Raw genomic sequence first — 19,677 nt, forward strand, 5'->3', positions numbered from 1 at the left:
CTTCTTGGCCCTCCTATGTGTTGCCCTTTCTCTTCTCTGTGATTCAGATTTCTGCTTTTCTGTTTCTTTGTCTCTCTCTTCTCCTTCCCTTCAGAGGGTTGGCCTTTGGGTCAATTGAACTCTCCACCCACCCCTCTGCAATCTTTCTTGTGACCACCCCACCCCCTCTCTACACTCCTCCCTCCTCCCAGGTTTAAGGATGAGCAACTTTTAAGAACCTGGAGCTTCTGCCTCTGTTCAAAGCCCCTGGGGCGTCCCACTTCCCAGGCCTGAATAAGGCTGATCCTCAGGAGGGGTGAATGGAGAGGAGAAGCAGGAAAAAGGGGGTGTTGTTACACTTCTAGTCTTTTTTTAAATTTATTTTTTATTTATTTTCAGCCTAACAGTATTCATTATTTTTGCACCACACCCAGTGCTCCATGCAATCCATGCCTTCTATAGTACCCACCACCTCCCACACCCCCGCCACTTCAAACCCCTCAGATTGTTTTTCAGAGTCCATAGTCTCTCCTAGTCTTCTTTTTTGCCATTTGTTTTGGAGGGGAAAAGTGAAACAAAAGAGGAATTTAAACTCTCCTTTTGTCTTGCCCTGCTACAATTAATGATGGTCAGAGTTTGGTTTGACTTTCTAGGAAAAAAAACAAAAACAAACTCCACTAAGAAACCGCATCTTTGAAATGCTAGGCTTGCCTGGACCACAGCATCTGATAAGACAATAAAAACAGAAAAGGCTTTTAAGACCAATTTAACCCACACACAAATGTAATTCTAAGAAAGAATCAATAGTCTAGTGGATCATTTTTCCTGTGACTCCTTGGAGAAGCTTAGAGAGACTTTCAATCAATGATGACTGATTGAATGATGATGATTCACTATCCAAGTGAATAAGATGTTCTTTTTGAAATAAATTGAGTTGAATTAAAGATGAAGATTAAATAAATAATAGCCAAGGTGGTGCTTGATCTTGGCAAACATTCTAAGGTTCTTCTCCAGCAGCTGCTGTTTAGCAAACACCCATCTAATGAAAGAAATATATAAAGGTAGGCAGCCAAGTGCCTATACAAATTCATCAGGGCTATGAATACATCTGAAGGAAAAATGGTTCCATGGACAACCATGCCCAGCCCTGTGAAGAAGAGATGCAGAGATTGAAAGAGAGTGTCCAATGGATAGTAGTCCTGTCTCGGGGGAAGAGAGTGGGGATATTGCTTGTTGATTTATGATTGCCCAGACACACTTCTTCTCCTTCCTTTGTGGTCTTTGGGGAATGCTCTCTGACCCACTGTAGCAGGCCATCAGTTATCTCCTTCTTCCAGGCTGTCAGGGCCCTGCTTTGATTCCAGGGCCCAATCTTACCTTGTGTGACTCAGGACTAAGTCCTGATTGATTTAAGCCAGTGGTTCTGAAGGTGTACTATGGGACTCCTGGGGATACCCAAGACCTTTTAATACTGCAAGGTCATAACCGTTTTCATGATGTTCTTTTCCTTTTTTACTCTCATTACTTTACAAGTATATGATGGGGTTTCTTAGAGGTTATATGACATATGATATTATCACTCTGAGAGTGAATAGAATGTATCTTTGTATATTCTTGTATTTTCTAGAATACAAGATATTCTTTTTGAAATAAATTGAGTTGAATTAAAGATGAAAATTAAATAAATAATAGCCAAGGTGGTGCTTGGCTAAGGTTAATAGCTAAGGTTGAACATAAATATATGTGTTTTTACAGATTAACTCAGTTTAATCTCAGTTCTTCTGTGCTGTTATTAGCTATTGTTTTGCAAAATAATACATTACCTTTTTCCCTAGTGTGTTGAGCCCAGTAGGCTTATGAACTAAGCTTAGCCAACCAGATTCTGTCTTCGAATCATGAGCGAAGAATACAAGGATGGAGGGAAGACTGTGAAGTTGTTCATTTCCCTTAATATTCCTGTAGTCCCCATCCCCCTTCTCAGCCTGGTCCTCTAGGAGAGCATGGATTCTATGAGCACAGACATGATTTCCATTGTGAGCAACCAACAACCTTAAAAACGATGCAGGATCAGAGACAGAAATATACCAGTTACTAGGAGATACTCTCTGTTTCATTTTGTTTCATCAGGCAAGTATCGCTGAAGATTCTTTATCTTTCTTGGCAGTAGTTCTCTGCTCAACCAGGCATCCACTCCATAAATTAATTAAATGGCATCTGTTTTGTGGAGTAATTGAGTGTACTGTTTGCTTGTGTCACCCAGCACTGAGTTGGATCAGCTCTGCGTGTTCCTTCAAAGTCAGATTTCTGGATCCGCATAGTTGAAGTTTATAGGCCTTGGATTATATGAGGTAAGGAGCTTGAACTAGCAATGAGTAGGTCATTCATTCAGTCAGCAAATGTTTACTGAATGTCTAACTGTTCTAGGAGGGATACAGCAGTAAACAAAATAGACACGATCCCTGTCCTTGAGGAGCTGACACTCTAGTTGGAGACACAGACTTTAAACAATGGATTGTTTAAGTATTTGACGCAATCAGCATAAAGAAGGAAAAGCACAGGTGCCTTGAGAATGTCCAGTTGGAGGCTGAGTTGGTCTGTAGTGTCAGGAAAGTTTTGCTCTGAGAAAGGGACATTTGATAGTAGGCAATAGGGAAGGAAAAATGCACCAAAGAGAGCCACGTCTTGTCAAAGTTCACAGTTGATACATGCAGGGAACAGAAGAAACTCCTGGTTGTTTGGGGCACAAAGTAAGGGGGATAATGGGCTAAATGAGGCTAGAGAGGCAGCAGAAGCCAGAAGTGACTTTGTAGGCCAGCCCTTCTTTTTTATTTTTAATTGTGGTAAAACACATGTAACATAAAATTTACCATCTTAGGGGCACCCAGCTGGCTCAGTTGGAAGAGCATGTGGCTGTTGATCTCAGGGTTGTACATAGAGATTACTAAAAAAATAAAAAAGAAAAACTTTTTAAAAAATGTATCATCTTAACCATTTTTAAGTGTATGGTTTAGTGGCATTAACTACATTCACATTGTTGTGCAAGCATCACCACCATCCATCTCCAGAACTCTTTTCCTCTTGCAAAGCTGAAACTCTGTACCCATTAAATAATAACTTCTCATTTCCCTCCTCTCTTGGTCCTGGGCAAGCACCATTCTATTTTCTGTTTCTATGAATTTGCTTGTCCTAGGTACCTTATAGAAGAGGAATCATATAGCATTTGTTTTTTTAAGACTGGCTTATCTCACTTAGCATAATGCCCTCAAGGTTCATCCATGTTGTAGCATGTACTTGAATATGTGTAGCATGTGTAGAATTTCCTTGAGTCAGCCCTTCTTTTTTTTTTGTATTTTATTTTATTTTATTTATTTGGCAGAGAGAGAGAGATCACAAGTAGGCAGAGAGGGGGAAGCAGGCTCCCTGCCATAACAGAGAGCCCAGTGTTGGGCTCGACCCCAGGACCCTGAGATCATGACCTGAGCCAAAGGCAGAGGCTTAACGCATTGAGCCACCCAGGTGCCCCAAGAGTCAGCCCTTCTTAAGATCTAATTCTGCTGCTCTTTGGACCTACTTTGATTAGCAAGGTTGTAGACCATATTAAAAATCTCAGGATACAATCTTGAAACCTTAATCTTTGCGCTTTTCTTTTTTCTTTTTTTCTTTCTTTTTTTTTTTTTTTTTTTGCCTTACCTTTCCTAGCTCTTCTACCAGGAGACAAGAGCATCCATATTTGTATTGGTTTCCTAGGGCTGCCATAACAAAATAACATACTGAATGGCTTAAAACAACAGATATTTATCCTCTCACAGCTCAGGAGGACAAAAGTTCAAAATCAAGGTATTGGCAAGGTTAGTTCCTTCGGGAGGCTCTAAGGAAGAATCTGATCCACGCCTCTCTCCTAATTTCTGGTGGTTGCTGGCAATACTTGGTGTTCCTTTGTTCATAGATCCATCATTGCAATCTCTGCCTCCATCTTCACATGGCCCTCTCCCTGTGTGTCTGTTCTGTGTCTCTGTGTTAAAAATTCCCTCTTCTAATAAGGCCACCAGTCATTGGATTTAAGGCCCAGCCTAATTCAGTATGACCTCATCTTAACCTGATTATATCTGCAAAGATAATATTTTATTTTTTTAATTTATTTTTTATTGTTATTAACATATAATGTATTATTTGCTCCAGGGGTACAGGTCTGTAAATCATCAGTCTTACACATTTCACAGCATTCACCATAGCACATACCCTCTCCAATGTCAATAACCCAGCCACCCTATCCCTACCCCCTAATCCCCCAGCAACTCTCAGTTTGTTTTGTGAGATTAAGAGTCTCTTATGGTTTGTCTCCCTCCCAATCCCATCTTGTAAAGATAGCATTTTCAAATGAGGTCATATTCATAGGTTCTGAGTGCACATAATTTTTCAGGGAGGACCATTCAGTTCAGTATATTATCACCTTGAAGGGAATTTGGAATTAGAATTGTTAGAGAAGAAACATAAAGAGGTAGATAATGCTCAGGTTTTTGTTTTGTTTTGCTTCTAACTTAGGCTTTTGTGCAAAGGTAATGCACTTTGACTCTGTCTTTGACTCAAAAGAGAAATCCTTAATTAGAGCAGAACATATTATAATAAAGATTGGAAAGAAAAGAGAGGAAAATAGAGGCCATCTTATGGGGCTCTCCCCCTACCAAATGCCAGATTCTACTTAACAGTCACTTACTCTGGTCTGGGGGAGGAAAGAGTAGTGGCGGTGACCTTAAACGAGGTTAAGAGGTCTAAGAAGAAAGGATTGAATGGGGGTGGAGACTATGAAGAAAAGCAGGCACAGGGTAAAAACAGTGCCAAGAACTGTTGGTGGCAGCTCAGGAAAGCCCCAGTGAAAAGGACTGCTCCTGGTGTATGTAACAATGGGAGTGGCTATGGCACCTTGCAGGGCAATGCAAAGTAGCAGGCAGGCCCAGAAGAAGTAGGAAATCCGGCCAGAATAAATGAGATTCTGCCAAGAATCTTCAGAAATATCAGGGGAGAAATATCAGCCACTTCTAAGTGGCTAAGATTTCAGCCATTTTATGAGAGTGTTAAAGAACTAAAAGACCACGTCAGGCTGTAGTTTCTGGGTACATCTAGGCAGAAGGCATTTAGATGATTTCTGGATTTGGCCAGCATTATTGCACGTCTTGAAGCCCCACAACACTGACACCCCATCATATTCATTCATTCATTCAACAAATGTTTGTTGAGCATCTACTATGTGCTAGTTTCTGGGGATGTAGGCATGAATAAGACAGGCAAAATCCCTGCCATTCTTGGTATTTTCTTCTTGGGAAGAAAGACAGTGAACTAATAATTACATAAAATTGCATGTAGACTCTATGATAGCTTTAGAACTTTAGGACTTGAGGAGCAAGTAGAATCTTACCTTTTGTATTTCTCCAAAATAAATGAAAACAGGCTTGAGCCTTCATAGGCCAGTTAGCAAAAAATTTAATACCACCCACTTTGGCTCTTCTCTTCCTCTAGCTTATCCAGAAAGCTAAGTCCATAGAGGATTTGACCATAGTCCACAAAGGAGTTTGGCCTGATGTCTTTGCCTCAGCAGAGAAAAATCTCTACTGCCATGCCTCAATGCCACAATGTATCACTACTGAACACTGACCTGTTTCCATTTGGCACAGCTGGTCTACTCCAGAGCAAAGCTTAGCTGATTCCACCTTCCAGCACAGGTCACTATGGTCTTTACAGATAATCCCCAAATTATAACTCTAAGTAACCAATGTTTCTGGGTTTACACTTTAGCTCTTCTCAGAGACCTCACTGCCCCAGAGGCACAGGGTTCAGATTGAATCAGGTATTTGCCCATCACAGACCCTTCTTTCCACTCCCTAGGGATTTATCCCAGGCCAAGTGAGACTTTCCTTTTCAAGCCTCTGAAATTCCCTTTCATAGGCAAAATAACTTCATTGCCTGCAAGGGGAAACTTCATCCTCCCAAAGAAGAACAAAGGTGAAATGGGTATTTTACTTGGTTCTTGCTTCCCTTCATTTGTTTCCCATTCTTTTGGTAATAGCACCTTGATTCAGGAAATTTAAATGATCACTTCCCCCACTGATATAGTCTGTCGGTAAGGTTGACCATAGTGTATGCCCTCCTCTGTCAAAGCGTGGGCAGATGACCCAAACTAGACCAGCTGGATTTTTACTGAGACAGGCTTCTCTGAACTCTAATATGAATTTGAATCACTTGAGAGTCTTGCAGGTTCTGAGTCAGTGAGGCCTGAAATCCTGTATTTCTTAAAAAAAAAAAACAAAACCCAGATGATGCCAACAGATCACCCTTTGAGCAAAAAGAGTGCAGAGTGGGAAAACAGATGGAATACCTTCATCCAGATGCAGCAAGCCTTAAAAGAATATCAGTCTAGAGCTGCTCTGAATCTGGTCCTCCTTTCTAGAGGAAGGAAGGAGAAGAAAAGCCTGAGGGAGGGAAGTAAAAAGGGAGGGATGTGTTGTGAGAAAGTGAGAGCAGTTTCCTTTCTTTCTTTTTTTAAAATATTTTATTTATTTATTTATCAGAGAGATAGAGAGAGTACAGGCAGGCAGAGGCAGAGGGAGAAGCAGGCTCCCTTTGGAGCAAGGAGCCGGATGTGGGACTCAATCCCAGGACCCTGGGATCATGACCTGAGCTGAAGGCAGCCACTTAACCGACCGAGCCACCCAGGCATCTCAGCAACTTCCTTTCAATAGGCAACTGGGTCAAAGTCTCTCCCTATAGCCAGCACCTAGTTTTCAACCTCTATGTGTTGCTGATGTCATGAAATCATGAAATGACATCATGAAATGTCATGAAAGACATTCTATTTTGTGAGCACCTTTGGGAGACTATAAAGGCACTTGGGCATCTTCAAGGTGGTTGAAAGTTTCTTTGCCCAGCAACAACTGGAAGAAAACTGGGAAACTATGTGCACAGATGCATGACTGTTCATCTAAAGCTTTGATAAAGAAAGAAGGTCTGCCTATCACTAAGATTCTTTGCATTAATGTCAGAGTCTCCATTAATAATTGTTTTGGTTCATTAAATTGCTGGAAGGCCATGTTTAAAAGATTTAACATTACAAAATGCAGTAGCTTATTAAAGGGTATGTGGCAGAAAGGAGACATGATTAAGGGGTGATCTGAACTCCATGTCCCAAACTCACTGTTCTCATAATTCAGATACACAGCTATAAGACAAAGTACAAGTTTCTCAGCGTGTACCCAAGATATTGCTACCAGCTGATAAGGACAATTCAGGAAGTTCCTCCTTAAAAAAAATAAAAACAAAAACAGCTTTAACTTCTTCATGGGGGTAATCTTTGAATAAAACCTTCAAATGAAGCCGTGGTTCCCAGAGATGGATGAATGCTTCAAGACATAGGCATTATTGTGGGTGAGGCCCAGCAGCTGGGAATTCCAGGAAGTGTTCAGCTCTGGTTTCTCACTGGCAAGGTAACAGGACACTCTTATGGTATTTCCATCTAGGGCCATATTTGGTATGGAGCAGATTCCATAGTGGTGAAAGCAAAAATATGGGTGAGTTTTGCTTGTCTGCCCTGTTCTCACAATAATAGTTCCAGCTTGCCCAATATTTTGCCCAAATGACTCTGTCTCCAAGGCTCCGATAATTTTCTGAGTAAATGGTATAAGGTATTAGGTTGGCTTCAACTTTGGTTTACAATAGGCTTATTATTCCACATCACATAGTAATTTATTAGAATCCACCCATAAAGAGCAAAACTTGAATCTGTAAGACTTCATTCACTAGCATTCAAGATGCTCTTTGAGGGTCTCCCCTCAAAATTATTCTTATAAGATTAACAGAAGGCCAGCCCACCTTCATCTCTTCACTTACAAATGTGAGTTTTGATCAGGATTCTTTGGCTGCAAGTAACAGAAAGTAAGAGAAACTCACAGGATTAAAAGGAAGCCTGGACAGACAAAAACCCTTAGGGAACTTGATAATAGCAGAAAATTATTAACAGGGTCCCCCGGTTACTACTCCTAGAAGAAATGAATGAACACCAAACATTTTCCCCATCTTTGCATTGCTGGATACCAAGCCCCAACATCCCAATTAGAAAAATAAGCAAGGGATATGAACAGACCATTCACAAATAAGGAAATACGGTGCAGGAATGAGTGTGAAAGACGTTAGATTACCAGAGGTGGTCCCTACCCACAAGAGGTCACATAAGCTATCAGACTGTGCCCCCTAGGGCAGGACCCAGGTCCCACTCCCCTCATCAGGGCTCTCCATCAAATGCTTTGCATTAAGTAGTTCTTTTAATCCTCACAACAGCCTTGTACTATAAGTATGACTATGTCTCATTCGTCCAGTGAGGAAACTGAGGCTCAGAAAAGGTTGGTGGCTGGCTTTAGGTTGTCTAGCTAGGAGATGGCAGAGCTAAGGCTGCCTCACATTGGTCATTCCCCCTACACATGCTGCTTTGGCTGCTGTAAATGGTTGTGCAGTTTATGCATTTACAAGAATACCCAATCTAGAGGCTAAGTGGGGACTGGGCTGAAATGAAATATAATCTGTGATCCACTCAACAAGGATGCTCCCCCTTTGTGAACTTGTGCCCATCCACTGGAAGGGGCTCATTTTTGTAATTTTTCCAGCCGACAGTGTGCCTCTTTCACTACATTCAGACTACAATACTGTATGAATTAGTAACAGCCTTACCTGGGGTATCTCCCTGGGGCAGGTTGGGGAGGGGATGGGCTGGGGTGGCTGGGAAGGATGAGACAGCATAGGATAAGAGGCTGTTAGTTTGAGAGAGACTGAGGAAAACAAGATGAAACCTTGCAGGACACCCAGATAGGTACTCAGAGTAGATTATATACGGAAAAGGACAAGTTAAGGGTATATCCTCTCTCTGGGAATTTACTCAGGCCTATGTGAGCTTCCTGGTTCAATCAGGGGCTTGATTTAGGGGGCATCAAAGCTATGGGGGTCTACCTTAGGATCTCAATTTGAGGGCTCCATTGTGGGGGGGCTCAGTTTGTGAGGCTCTCCTGGATGGCTAGGTCCTAGATGTAGATGACCCATCCACCACACTGGCCTATCTCTGACCTCCTCATTTCCAACCTTCCTCTCCAGCTACCTCAGCCCCTCACTTTCATGATCATAGCCTAACCCTTATCTTCAGCAAAAAATGGAACCTTCTCCCCAGATCTCAAGTTCAAACATATCACCCTCTAATAATCATTCCCTGGTCCTCTTGCTGATTTACTTTCATACCTACCTTGCATAAGAATTCTTCAAACACATCTCAACCTCTGATTCTTTCACCCACCACCTTTTCACTGTCCTGCACTCCCCTTGTGCTCTCACTTCCCTCCTTACCTAGTGTGGTAGGCAGAACTCCAAGATGGTCCTCATGATCTCTACCTCCTGGTATTATGCCCTTTCCCTGGCTTATGAGCAGGATTTGTGAATTGCTTCTAACCAATAGAATATGGCAAAGGTGATGGGAGGCATCTCTATCTATCATCTATCTATCTATCTAGCTGATGGGCTTCATCTTGCTAGCATGCAAGGAACTCAACTGCTGGCCTTGAAGAGGCAAGTTGCTATGTTGTGAGCTGCCTATGGAGAAGGCCACATAGCAGGGAGCTTTGGGCAGACCCTAGGATCTCAGAACCTCAGTTCTATAACCACACAGAACTGAATTCTGTCAACAGCCATGTGAGATTGGAAGAGAATATGAAATTGTTATGCCCCAATAATGGGTCCGTGATTAAAGAAGCGAGACTGATATAAAGCGAAGGTCAAGCAAAGATTTATTTCATGCCAAGCATCAAGAATCTAACCGAACGTTCAGGGCCGCACCTCTTACAAGAGAGGGTGACCCTTCTCTGTTTCACAGTCTAGCTTTTAAGGACAAAGGCCATGCGGTGGGGCTTGGCCACGCACAGGTGGCCAATGAAATTGTAACACACACAGGAAACTCCACAGTGATGGAAGGTGACCAGTTGAGTTACAATTTACCCTAGTAGACATTTGAACTGGCCTATTACACCTTGATTGGGATTAGCGACAAAAGGGCTCCCAAAGGGCGGGGCCCATACTCCTTGGTAACCAGGGAGACAGCATGCATCCCCCCCCCCCCAACTGATCGATGTCTCCACCTGGCCTGACCCACCTTTGTATCTGGGCTTTGTTACCTGTAAATCCCCTGGAGGAAGGGGAGCCGTGACAGTTTCTAAAATAGGTCCTCACAGAAATAATATGTGGCTTCCTATGAGACCTCAGCTCTGGCCAAAATCTTGACTGCAGCCTGTGAGACCCTGAACAGAGAGCCCAGTTAAGCTGTGCTTAGACTTCTCACACATGGCAACTGTGACATAACTGTGTGTTGTTTTAAGTTGCAAAGTTTGTGGTAATTTGTTATGTAGCAATAGAAAACTAATACACTCAGCTTAGATTTCATTATCCATCATTATAATCACTCCCTTGCAAACTTCCTTACTATTCTGGCCCTTGCGGCCAATAAACCCTAAAGCAACTCCCAGTAATCTCCACTACCAGGTGTTGATTGCCCCCCCCCCCACCAGTGTAAGCAGAATCTGTGACTTGCTTTTCGCTAATAGAATATGATAAGCGATAGGATTTCATTCCCATAAGACTGCACCTTAGCAGATTAGAATTGAAGATGCTTTTACTAGCGTTGAAGAAGTAAGCAGACTTGTTGTGAAAGGGCCTATAGGGAGGATCATGTGGCAAGAAACTTGGTGTCTAGCAGCTGACAGCCATCCCTACCTGAAAGCTAGCAAGAAAATGAGTCTTATACCTTCAAGGAGGTAAATTCTTCCAACATCCCAAGGGAGCCAAGAAGCAGATGTTTTCCCTAGTTTGAGCCTCTGATGAGACCGCAGTTCTAGTTGACATCTGTATTGCAGCCTGATGAAACCCTAGAGAAGACCAAGTTATTTTATTCCTAGACTTCTGATACATAGAAATTGTGAGATAATAAATGCATTTTGTTTTAAGCCTCTAAGTTTGTGATGATTTGTTCCGTAGCATAGGAAACTAATGCAGCCCCTCCCTCCCATCTTAATACTTGGCTGGCCAAACACAACCTGGTTAGTCAAAATGCCCCACCCACTCTACATCTGTATCTGAGCTGCTGAATGTTATTAGAGAAAACAAAAAACCACAAAACAAGTCAGTTGATTTCACTCTAAATCATTGATTGCAGACCTCCAAATGGGCATTAATAGCATAGCAATCCTGTTGTGCTCACTTCCGCACTTTCAGAGATTACTATTTTATACCTTCTCTGCTCCTCCCAAACCTTCCACATTCCAGTCTTTATTCTCACCTTCAGCTTGTTGGTTTCACTTGACCTTCCATTAAGAAGATAGCTACATTCAAATGGAAATTCCCTTATCTCACCACCAGATCTACAATCCTCTCTGCGCTGAACTTCCTTTACTTCTGACTTGTCACGTGAAGGAACTAAACCTCTTCATATCAAAGACCAGTCCTTTCAGTTCTACTTTACACTTTGTTCACCTGCTCAAGGTCTTTACTCCTTTAGCTACTCCCATCTCTCCCGGATCACCAGGTTCTCCTCTTTTGGGCCATGCCCATTAGTGCGTGAATGTGCTCTGTTATCTACCATTTTTAAGTCCTCCTTGAATTCCATGAGCCCCTCTGCTACTGCCTAGTTCTCTCTTCCTTTCATAGCAAAATTTCTCAAGACATGGATTACACATTGCTGTCCCCATTTCACCTCCCATTCACTTTTCAACTAACTCCAGTCTAGTTTTGCACCATTCCATGAAACCTGCCCTTGTCAAAGTCACCAAAGACTTCATGTTGTCAAACCCAACAGATGAGTACTTGTCTTTGCTCATCCTAACTGTGCTCTCAGTAGAATCTGACATGGTCAGTCAACCAGTTCCTCTTTCTAGAAGCATGTCTGTGTGTTCTCATCTTCTCTCGCTAGCCTCTAAATGTTGACATTCTGAGCTTGTAGATGGATTGCCCCTTGTTATCTGCACTTGAATATCTAATAGGCACCTCAGATTAAACATCTTTAAAGCATAAATCTTGATATTTTCCCCAAGTCTTTTCCTCCCACCACCTTTCTCTACCTCAGTACAACTACCAGTTACTAAATTAGAAAACTGAGAATCATGCCCTTCCCTCAACTCCTCCACACTCAGTAGTACTTACAGCATACTATGGGTTTTATCTCTAAAACCTGTCTTGAATTTGTCCACAGGTCTCTGTCTCCACTATCACTAACCTACACCAAACTACCATTGTCTCTTATCTGAACTATTGTAAGAGCTTTCTGACAGGTCTCTTGCTTCCACTTTTGCTTCTCTATAATTCAATTTCTTCTCATGGACTAATAATGCCCTTGCTGGTGTCACATGCCTCACCTCCTGTACCACTTTTCCTCTAAGTTCCATTATCCTTGTCTTTGTGCATGTTACCTTTGTTGGAACCATCTTCTTCTGGCCTATCCTCTCCTTATAAAAACAATTTAAATGTTACATCCAGCATTTTTCCTGACCACCATATTAAAAACTGTTCCTCCCTCACCTGTTATCCTACTTGAATGTAAGCTCTGTGAAAGCAGAGCCTTGTTAGTGCAGAGCTTAGTGTAGTGCCTGGCACATATTCAGCATTCCATCAGTATTTGGTGAATGAATGAATGAATCAATGAATGAGACACTGAGGATTTAAGTGCAATGTATTTCAATGTGAGGACTGAGATTGGCATGAAAGACAAAACACTCTGGACAATTAAGAGGATATTTTTATTCAGCCTATTACAGTAGAGAGATCGTACACTAATGAGAAATGTCTTAAAGGAAAGAAAGGGAGACTGAAATTTTATGGAGGCAAGTAGACAAGGGTGGACAGTTAAGGAGTCTTACAGGATGATTAAGAAGAAAAGGGACAGGTCTTATCTGAGTCACTGAGGAAAGGGGGAGCTGAGTCTTATCTCAGAATATGTGGGAGCAGGGAAGTCCTTGGTAGTTAGCCCTTTCTCAGAGCACAGAGTGTGGATGAGTTTTGGACGAAGGCTATTTTCCAGGAACACAGGGCTCAGATAAGTTCCAACATTGTCACTGGTTGTCTCAATTTTAGTACAGGACCTTGATCTGAAAATTTCATCTGTGGAATCAGTTTGAACGCCTCACTCTGAGGGCCTATATTTGGGTTCAGTCTGAACAACTTGAGTGGACCACCTAGATCTATAATTGGAGGTCATTTTGGAGTCTTAGCCTGAGGGACTTGATCTTGGGACCTCAATTTAGCAGATAGACTTCAGGGAGATTTATCTGGGAATTCTGCTCTGGAGAACCACTTTGGAGGCTCCAATTGGGGGATTTTGTCTACTAGGTTCCGTGAAGAGGTTTACTCTGGATGTAATGGGCTAGCTCCATCCAGTGGTTAATTCTGAGGCTGGTGAGGAGTTTCATTTTTGGGGAGGCTCAGAGTGTGGCCTCAGTATGGGGATCTAAAACTTTGTCCTGCAAACTATCTCTTGTGCACAATCTGGGAAATTTCGTCAGGGAGCTTAGGCAGGATATTTATTCTAGAGACATAATTTTGGGGGATTTGGTCTAGAAACTGAAACACTTACTTTATGGTTGCCTGTCTAAGGGCTAAGGCACTACTAGCTTAGTACTGAGGGTCAGTCTCACTGTATTGGTCAGTCAGGAGCTCAGTCTGGATCACTCATTGTTAGGCACTCAGCATCAGGATTTGGGCTTAGAATGCTGAGTCATTGTGGATCAGACTTCAGCCCAACCAAGGGTGCTCCACAGGCATCAGATACAATTGCACATAATAGAGAGCCAGCAAATACTGATGGTTCAAACAAGATAGAAGCCTTTATTTCTTTCATGTAAAAACAGTTCCAAGGAACTGCCTCACTCTTCCGTTTAAATCTTACTGCCAAAGCTTATATCACATGGCCATCAGTTGCAAGGGATACTGGGAAATATAGTCTTTAAGCTGGACTTATATCCACTTAGCTAAAAATATGGGTTCCGTTCCAAAGGAGAAAGGGAAAATGTAAGTTGGGATGTGAAGTTAGCAGTTTTGTTGCACAGACATCTCAGCCTGGGATTCTCAGTCTGAGCCCCTGATTCTGTGGATACCATTTCGAGCAACTCATTCTGGGGATACGAATTTAGGGTCTGAGAGATTGGAAATTCATTCTGGGGAATCAGTTTCATGATCAAAGTTGGGGAACCTTGGTCTAGAAGCTTACTTTAAAGGATTTAGTTCAATTTCTGAGTCTGGGGACAGTCTGGTAGAATCAGTCTTCAGATTCTCATTCTTGGTTTTCCATTCATAAAAAGTTCAGTCTGGAGGGGGCTCAAACTAGGGAATCATTCTTGTATTTCAATATGAGAATTCAGTCTGGGATCCTGATTTTTTATATTCTACCTCTGGGTTCAGTCCAGGATGTGTCTAAGCCTCTTGAATTGCCAGTCTGGTGCTTCATTCTGGATCTTGGGTTTGTAAGCCCAGCTTTTGGAGGCTCAATCTAAGAGAACTAGCTCAATTTGGGGGATCAGCCTTTACTCATCACTTTTAGGATTCAGTGTGGGGCCCTTAGTCTGAATTGACAAGGACCCCCTCTCTCTGCCTGCCTGTCTGGAGATCCATTTTTGATATATGTCTTAGGAGCTCTAACATTGGGAGCTCAGTCTGGGGGCTTGTGGGGAGCTTCCTCAGGGGAATGGTGAATAATCTAGGAACTCATTCTGGGGCAGTTAGACAGGGGCTCAGTCTTGGAAGTTAATTCTGCAAGCATAAACCTAAAGTTTTGAGAGTGGGAGTTCAATCTGGTAGCCTCTGGAGTTCCACCTGGATTGCTCCCTCTCCCATAGAAGTCTGAGGACTCAAACTGGGATATTTGTTTGAGGCTGAGACCTTATTAGCTCATCTGGGAACACCGTGGCTCCTGATCTCATTCTGTAGGCTCATTCTAAAAATGGAAGTTCAGTCTGGAGCAATTAACCACATAGTCTCATGCCCAGGAGCTTGTGTTAGTCTTGAGAAGCAAACACCAAGATGGGATTAAGTGAGCAAGATTTTATCAGGGGAAATGCCCATGACAGAAAATGGGGTAGTTGCCATGGAAGGCTGAGAGCCATCAGAACACAATGTAGTTTGGCCCGTAAAAGGAGAGAAGGGGGGAAGATTGAACAGAAGTGTTCTAGACAGCTGTGCAGTACAAGGAAGTTTTGGCAAGGCTGTCTGGGATTCCTGACCCAAAGTCATCAAAGTATCTCTGCCATACTCAAGCTAGGAATAGCTTGTGGGAAGCATGGTCTTTGCAGAAATGTAGGGATGGATTTCGGAACGCAGCAGCTGGGGCACTTGATTACTTATGCTCCCTAAAGTCTAAAAAGTCTATGAGAGGGATTCCTGGGTGGCTTGGTTGGTTGGGCATCTGCCTTCAACTTGGATCATGATCCTGGAGTCCTGGGATCGAGCCCTGCACTGGGCTCCATGCTCAGCAGGGAGTCTGCTTCTCCCTCTCCTGCTGCCTCTCCCCCTGCTTATGCTCTCTCCTTCTATTTCTGTCTCTCTCAAATAAATAAATAAAATCTGTTTGAAACAAAAGAATTTTTAAAAATAAAAATAAAATAAAATAAAAAGTCTATGAGATGCTTTCTCATGGCTACCACTGGATATGTACTGGTGGTTCTCTCTGGGGATTCCCTCTAGGGCTCATTCTGGGCATGTTATTTGGGAGCTCAGACTTAGGTTTTCATTCTGGAGGAACTTGTTTCAGAACATGAGCTCACTTTATACTTTCAGTGAGGAGATGTATCTGTGGCCTCAGCATGTGAGGGGTCCTTCTGGGAACTCAGGCTTGGACCTCCTCCAGATATCATCCCTATCCTCCTTCAAGTAGCTAAATTTAGGGTCTCAATCCCATACCTCTGCCTAGAAGTTCATTATGGGGACATGACATTGAGGGTTTAAACACTGAGAGTTAACTCTTGAAACACCCAAGGATTTGATATGGAAGACTGATTTTTGATCTAAGATATGACTGAGCCTCTCACCAAGTGATTGCCAGGCTCAAGGCTCAGTGTGGGTGGCTGAGTCTGGCCGCTTTGGGACAATCAGATTTTGGGAGTTCAGTCCAGAATATTTTATACTGAGGAGCCAAGCCTAGGGGATCTCAATATGGTAACCTCACCTGTGATCTCTGTGTGGTGGGCTCTGTCTTGGAATTCCAGGCTGGGTTCTAGTCTGAAAATTTCCATCTGGAAGAACCTGCTGCATTTAAACACTAGCAGTTCAGTTTGGCAACTCAATCTGTGTTTTAATCTTGGATCTTAGTCTCAGGTCTCATGTTGGGAATTGAGTTTAGGCTTAGGTTTTGGGAGTTCAGTCTTTACCATGTTAATCTGGTCCTCTTCATCTAGGCTTAATCTAGTCTGAAATTTTTGCTCTAGAATAGGGTCTAGAGTAGGAGTAGAGTAAGTGTCATGCATAGAATTTAAGTGTGGATTTAGATGTGAAAAAATACATCTTATTTTCTAACCTCCAATGAAATTAGGCATTTCTTTGTTTCTTTTTTAAATTTTTATTTATTTTTTAAATTTCTTTTCAGTGTTCCAGAATTCATTGTTTATACACCACACCCAGTGCTCCAAGCAATATGTCCCCTCCACAATACCCATTACCAGGCTCACCCAACCTCCCACCCTTATCCCCTCCAAAACCCTCAGTTAGTTCCTCAGAGTCCACAGTCTCTCATGGTTCATCACCCCCCTCCAACTTCCCCCAACTCCCTTCTCCTCTCCATCTCCCCATGTCTTCCGTGTTATTCTTTATGCTCCACAAATAAGCAAAACCTTATGATAATTGACTCTCTCTGCTTGACTTATTTCACTCAGCATAATCTCTTCTAGTCCTGTTCATGTGGATACAAAAGTTGGGTATTCATCCTTTCTGATGGAGGCATAATACTCCATAGTGTATATGGACCACATCTTCCTATCCATTCGTCTGTTGAAGGGCCTCTTGCTTCTTTCCATAGTTTGGCGACCGTGGCCATTGCTGCTATAAACATTGGGGTACAGATGGCCCTTCTTTTCACCACATCTGTATCTTTGGGGTCAGTACCCAGTAGTGCAATTGCAGGGTCATAGGGAAGCTCTATTTTTAATTTCTTGAGGAATCTCCACACTGTTTTCCAAAGAGGCTGCACCAACTTGCATTCCCACCAACAGTGGAAGAGGGTTCCCCTTTCTCCACATCCCCTCCAAGACATGTTATTTCCTGTCTTGTTAATTTTGGCCATTTTAACTGGTGTAAGGTGGTATCTCAATGTGGTTTTAATTTGAATCTCCCTGAGGGCTAGTGATGATGAACATTTTTTCATGTGTCTGTTATAGGCATTTCTTTCAATAATAAATGTAGGTAACCAACCACAGTAGTATTAGCAATAATATTAAATTTGTCGCCAACACACAGATATTTTTCATAGCAGGTCTTTTTAAAAGAAAGATTTATTTTATAAAGGGGAAGGGGCAGAGGGAAAGGGAGAGAGAATCTTGAGCCGACTCCCTGCTCAGTATGGAGCTCAGGCTTGATTTCACAACCCTGAGATTATGACCTGAGTAAAACTAAGATCAGATGCTTAACTGACTGTACTACCCAGGCACCCCTCATAACAGATCTCTTAAAATGTTATTTACAGTCGGGCACCTGGGTGGCTCTGTTGTTAAACACTTGTCTTCGGCTTGGGTCATGATCCTCGGGTCCTAGGATTGAGCCCTGCTTCAGGATCCCCGTTCAGCAGGAAGCCTGCTTCTCCCTCTCCCGCTTCTCCTGCTTGTGTTTCCTCTCTTGCTGTCTCTCCCTGTCAAATAAATAAATAAAATCTTTTTAAAAGATGTTATTTACAGTCATTAATTTGAAATCGCAAGTCATTTAACAACTAACCTGCTAGTAGAGCATTGTATTTAAGGCATTAATAAAAAATGTATATTACAATCAGTTTTGTAATGTTTTGATAACTATATTTTATTTTATTTATTTTTATTATGTTAGTCACTGTACAGTACATCATTAGTTTTTGCTGTAGTGTTCTATGATTCATTGTTTGTGTATAACACCCAGTACTCCATGCAGTATGTGCTCTCCTTAATACCCATCTCCGGGCTCACTGATCCCACCACTCTTCTCCCCTCTAAAAGCCTCAGTTTGATTCCTGGAGTCCATAGGCTCTTATGGTTCGTCTCCCCCTCTGATACACCTCCTTTCATTTTTCCCTTCCTTCTCCTAAGGTCCTCTATGTTACTCCTTATGTTCCACAAATAAATGAAACCATATGATACTTGTCTTTCTCTGTTTGACTTATTTCACTTATAACTATATTTTAATATAATTGGTTTCCTTTGTAATGTAAATTTTATCTTATGCATTTAAAAACATTAATCTGGGAAGGGACATATTGGCTTCAACAGATTGCCAGATGGATTCAAGGCACAGAAAAGAGGAAGTCTGTCACTTAGTATACTTAACCTTGGACTTCAGTCTCAAGGCTAAATCTCAGGGTTCATTCAGAGGTCTTGGTTTGTTGGAGCCCAGAATGGAGTCCCAAGTGTGGGTATTTCTAGAAGATCTACTGTGATATTGTGATTTATAATAAAAATATGTATTTGAGGGGCACCTGGGTGGCTCAGTGGGTTAAAGCCTCTGCCTTCAGCTCAGGTTATGATCTCAGGGTCCTGGGATCAAGCCCTGCATCAGGCTCTCTGCTCAGCGGGGAGCCTGCTTTCCCCTCTCTCTCTGCTTGCCTTTCTGCCTACTTGTGATCTCTGTCTGTCAAATAAATAAATTAATTAAAAATATATATTAAAATATGTATTTGGCCTTTGAACCCTTTCCTGGCACAGAGCTCCCAAAATCTTTGTAATTTCCTAAGTGATGAGAATGGTAAAAGGTATTTATGGCTATGTTGCCTGTAGAGCCACCCTGTGATTATAAGTTTGGAAGTTTCAGTTTCACCCCTCAACCTCCTGGGAGCAGGGAGGGGCTGGAGGTTGAATTCAATTACCAATGGCATTGCAGGCACCACTGCCCTGGAACTTCCCATGTCACCAGTCATGGTCAACCCCACCATGCACATTGCTGTGGGTGGTGAGCCCTTGGGTCACATCTCCTTCGAGGTAAGGGACCTGGAAACCGAGAAGTGACTACTCATCTGATTCATAAATCTATTTTAACTGATTGGAGCTGTTTGCAGGCAAAGTTCCAAAGACAGCAGAAAACTTTCATGCTCTGAGTACTGGGGAGAAAGGATTTGGTTATAGAGGCTCCTGATTTCACAGGATTATTCTGGGATTTCTGTGCCAGGGTGGTGACTTCACATGCAATAATGGCACCGGTGGCAAGTCCATCTATGGGGAGAAATTTGATGATGAGAGTTTTATCCTGTAGCACACAGGTCCTGGCATCTTGTCCGTGGCAAATGTTGGACCCAACATGAAGAGTTGCCAGTTTTTCATCTGCACTGCCAACACTGAGTGGTTGGATAGCAAGCATATGGTCTTTGAAAAGGTGAAAGAAGGTGTGAATCTTGTGGAAGCCATTGAGTACTTTGGGACCATGAATGGCAAAACCAGCAAGAAGATCACCATTGCTGACTGTGGACAAATCTAA

At 42.4% G+C, this 19,677-nt stretch overlaps 1 pseudogene; it reads left to right on the top strand.

Annotated features, from left to right (window-relative positions):
* Positions 1–19,121: 19,121 nt before the first annotated feature.
* Positions 19,122–19,677, top strand: LOC116583123 (annotated as a pseudogene).

This window comes from Mustela erminea, chromosome X (assembly GCF_009829155.1).
Source record: "Mustela erminea isolate mMusErm1 chromosome X, mMusErm1.Pri, whole genome shotgun sequence".
Taxonomy (NCBI): Eukaryota; Metazoa; Chordata; class Mammalia; order Carnivora; family Mustelidae; genus Mustela; species Mustela erminea.